This window comes from Cebus imitator, unplaced genomic scaffold (genome assembly GCF_001604975.1).
Source record: "Cebus imitator isolate Cc_AM_T3 unplaced genomic scaffold, Cebus_imitator-1.0 Scaffold449, whole genome shotgun sequence".
Classification (NCBI taxonomy): Eukaryota; Metazoa; Chordata; class Mammalia; order Primates; family Cebidae; genus Cebus; species Cebus imitator.
The window spans coordinates 1435369-1439411 of NW_016107764.1; positions in this window are offsets into that span (position 1 = coordinate 1435369).

The window sequence follows — 4043 nt, forward strand, 5'->3', positions numbered from 1 at the left end:
CAGCAGAAGGCGGCCATTGGAGGTATGGGAGGAGAGGCGAGCTTTTCTGAGCTGACCCTGGGAACAAGGACAGAGGCAAGGAGGAAGAAAGCAGGCTGCAAGGCCCTTCTCCCCATCCCTAGGAGGCCTCAGGGAGCCCCTGCCTGGCCCTGGGCCCATGTCCACCCAGTCTGTCCTGTGGCCCAACCTCTAACGCCTGCCCTTCCCTGCATTCCCTGGGTTCTTCCCAAGAACCCACCTCCCCAGGAGTTGGACCCAGGCCCCTGCCCCAGTGAGAATGGGGCCTTTGGAAACGTGGCTCCCTCAGCCCTGCTGGCCCCCTGCTACAGGGGCACCAGTCCCCACCCTAGCTCCTGCCAGGGGCTCCCTTGCTTCCTCCATGCCCCACTTTCCTCCGAAATTTGCGTCTCACCTTCCTGCAGGGCCACTGCACCCAGCCTTACGGAGATCCTCCGGGATCCTCTGGCCCTGGCCCCGCTGCCATCCCACAGCCCACACAGAGCCTGTGGCTCCCACATATCTTCACTGCCCAGACCCATGCCGGCCCAGCCCCCTGGCTGCCCTGCCTCTGGGCTGATCCCGGAGGAACCTGCTCCGTGGGCCGAGGGCACCTGCAATCCCTGAGGAGTCCGGCAGAGGGCACTGTTTGCTCCCCGAGAGAACAGAGCAAGCCTGGGTCTGTGCGGAAGGGGGTCTGCGCCACCCACCCATCACAGGGTCCACACCCTGCACCACAGCCCCTGCCTCCAGCTGGGGGGCTGTCCTGGGAGGGGCTGTCACTGAGGAGGCGACAGCCCCACTTGGCTTTCTGGCCTCTGCCTGGGGGGCAGCCAGTGAACTCGGACACCGAAACCCACCAAGGCCCCCCACCCTCTGGCCTCTGCCTCCCCCGGCCCACTGGCTGCCCAGGGCTGGCCCACAACTAGAAGGTCAGCTACTGCCCACAGACACAGCCCCTACCCTGCTTCCGCCCAGTCTGTGTAGTCCGGGCCACAGCTGCTCCCCAGGGTGGACCCCAGCTCTGCTGTGGACACAGGGGCTCAGGGTGCTGAGCTGTGTGCCCAGGGCAGAGGGCCCAGAAGGGGAAAGCCAGGCTACCAGGGAGGGAGTGTGGGCAGAGGCTGGCAACCCCGGGTCCAGTTCCTGGCAGCCCCCCGCAGTCCCAGAAGAGACTGACGTGCTGGGCATTTGCACCCACTGATTCTGTCAGAGAGCTGTAGCAGCGCCAGGCAGGATCCTCCCAGGCACCGGGGCCCCAGCCTGCTCTTTGGCCAGGGAGGGCAGGCCAGGCTGAGGCCACTCCACAAGGGCATCCAGAGTTGGAGTCCTGTGGCCGGACCCTGTGCCCCATTCTACTGTGCCAGGTGGCGACTTTGGGAGCATGAAATTTCTCAGGCAGGGTAGGCACCAGTCAGATTCGAAGGCCAGGGTACTGCCCAGAAACCCCTCCGCCAAAAGGCCAGAGAAGGGGACACACCGCGACAGCATCAACAGAGTGAAGCTAGGGGTCCCAGGAGCATCCCGAGTCTCCTGCAAAAGGGTTATTATGGGGACACCCATGGCCCGACACCTGGCCTTGCCCTGTCCACTTCTGCTGTGGTGCAAATGTGCCCCCTCCAAACCCCAGGCGCTACCGCCATGAAGGACTGAGAGGTGACAAGGCCGTGAGCCTGCTCTCCTAAGGGACCAAGGCCCTTACGAGGTTGCACGCAGCACTCCCGCCTTGCCCTCCGCTTTCTGCCATGGGAGGATGCAGCAGGAAGCCCCTCCCCAGACCAGACCAGGCGCCTAGACCTTGGACTTCCTGCCTCCAGGGCTTTGAGAAGTAAATCTCTACTCTTTCAAAATTACCCAGCCCCAGAAATTTGTCATTAAGGCACAAACGAACCAAGACACCCTCCCAATGCCCCTGGCACCTAGCAGGCCAGAGGAGAGTGGGCAGGGAGGCAGCTCTGCCCTAGGCTCCAGGAGGCATGGGAACCATGTGTCTGGAGCTGAGCTGTGTGCCTAGAGCAGAGGGCCCAGAAGGGGAAAGCCAGGCTACCAGGGAGGGAGTGTGGGCAGAGGCTGGCAACACCGGGCCCAGTTCCTGGCAGCCCCCCGGACCAGGACCAACCGAAGGCATCATCCTCGGTCTCCCCACCAGGCAGCTGGGGACAGGACAGGACTCCGCTCCTCCACCTCGGGCAGGAGAGTTGGACTTTTTTTTTTTTTGAAATGGAATCTCACTCTGTCACCCAGGCTGGAGTGCAGTGGCGTGATCTTGGCTCACTGCAACCTCCAGCTCCTGGGTTCAAGTGATTCTCCTGCCTCAGCCTCCAAGTAGCTGGGATTACAGGTGCCCACTACTACACCTGGCTAATTTTTGTATTTTCAGTAGAGACGGAGTTTCACCATGGTGACCAGGCTGGTCTCGAACTCCTGACCTCAAGTGATCCACCTGCCTTGGCCTCGAAACTGCTGGGATTACAGGTTAAGCCACCATGCCCTACCAGGAGTCTGACTGTCCCCAGCAGAGACTCAGCATCCTAGAAGTGGGTGCTGTGTGACCTTGGGCAAGGCCTTATCCCTCTCTGTTCCTGGGATAACTACCTGCCCCTCTGCAGGGTGGTGGGGAGCAGTGATGGGGAGGAGGTGTAGGGCTGCCAGTGCTGCAGGGGCCAGGCCCTGCCAGTTAGGGAGGGGCAGTGTGGAGGGGAAGGGATCTGCAGGAGGACTGGGGACCCGAGGCCCAGCACACAGCCCAGAGCAGAGCCTCAAAGCCTTGTCATCACTCTCCTGGCTCTGGGCCCCAGCTCCTGTCTGAGGCCTGTGGGGCACCCCACACACACTCCAGATTCCCCACTCGCCAGGGCCCAGGCCGAGCACAACTCCGCCAGCCAGGAAGGGGCTGGGCTTGTTCCCTCCCTGTCCTCCCACAGAGCCTCCTCTGCAGGTGGCAGCAGCTAGCAAGGCGTGACGCAGGCCACTTACTCAGCACCCGGGGCTGACTCACCTCACAGGTACCTGGGCCCTCGTCAGTGGAAGGAGAGTTTTGTGCTTGGGGCTGTGCGTCAGCAAGGAGCCCCTGATGTGCCGGCAATGGTGGGAGGACGCCCTGGGCTGGGCACCTTTGGGGGCCCCTTTCCAGGTGTGGGGGGCGACAGGAGGGGGAGAGCCTCCCCAGGCCACCCTTTCCCCATGCGTCCTCGTGGGTGGTCGCTGTGAGCTGGAGGGAGACAGTGAGGAGCCCTGGAGTCTGTTTATTTTGGGGGGCGGTTTTTGAGAGAGTCCCCCTCTGACGCCCAGGCTGCAGTGCACTGGGGCCATCAAGGCTCACAGCCTTGACCTCCTGGGCCCAAGTGATCCTCCCACCTCAGCCTCCCCGTGGCGTAGCTGGGACTACAGGTGTGAGTGGTCACGCCTGGCTAATATTTAAATTTGTTTTGTAGAGATGGAGTCTCATTATGTTGCCCAGGCTGATCTTGACCTCCTGGGCTCAAGTGATCTGTCCACTTCAGCCTCCCAAAGGGCTGAGACTACGGGCATGAGCCTTCCTGCCTGGCCTGAGCCCTGGAGGCTCTTGGTGGGCACAGCAGCCCCTCCAAAGCCTTGGTGGAAGATATTTTTCTGTGGGAAACTAAGGACACACAGAAGAGGGCCTGGGGAGGACCCCTCCGCCCCAGAGTGTGATTGATGCTCCCTGTTTTCTGCTCCACCGCCTGTCTTCCCTGCAGCTTCGAGAACGAACCCACCCCTCTCATCATCCCCTGGCAAAGCTGTTACGAATCTCAACAAAGTAAAGTAAAGCCTTTGGCAGACATGGTGAAGCACCACTGCTACCCAGTAAAACTGGCGCAAGCCCCTGCCAGGCTGCAAGGCCGACCAGGCTCAGTTTCTCCCACCTGACTCAGCCGCACCCTTTTCCAGGGGGGTTGTTTCTGCATCGCCTTGGGCTGATTCCCACAGTCCTCCCTCATTCCCCTGCTGTCCTTCCTCATCCCCCTGCTGTCCTCCCTCATTCCCCTGCTGTCCTCCCTCATCCCCCCTCTGTCCTCCCTCAT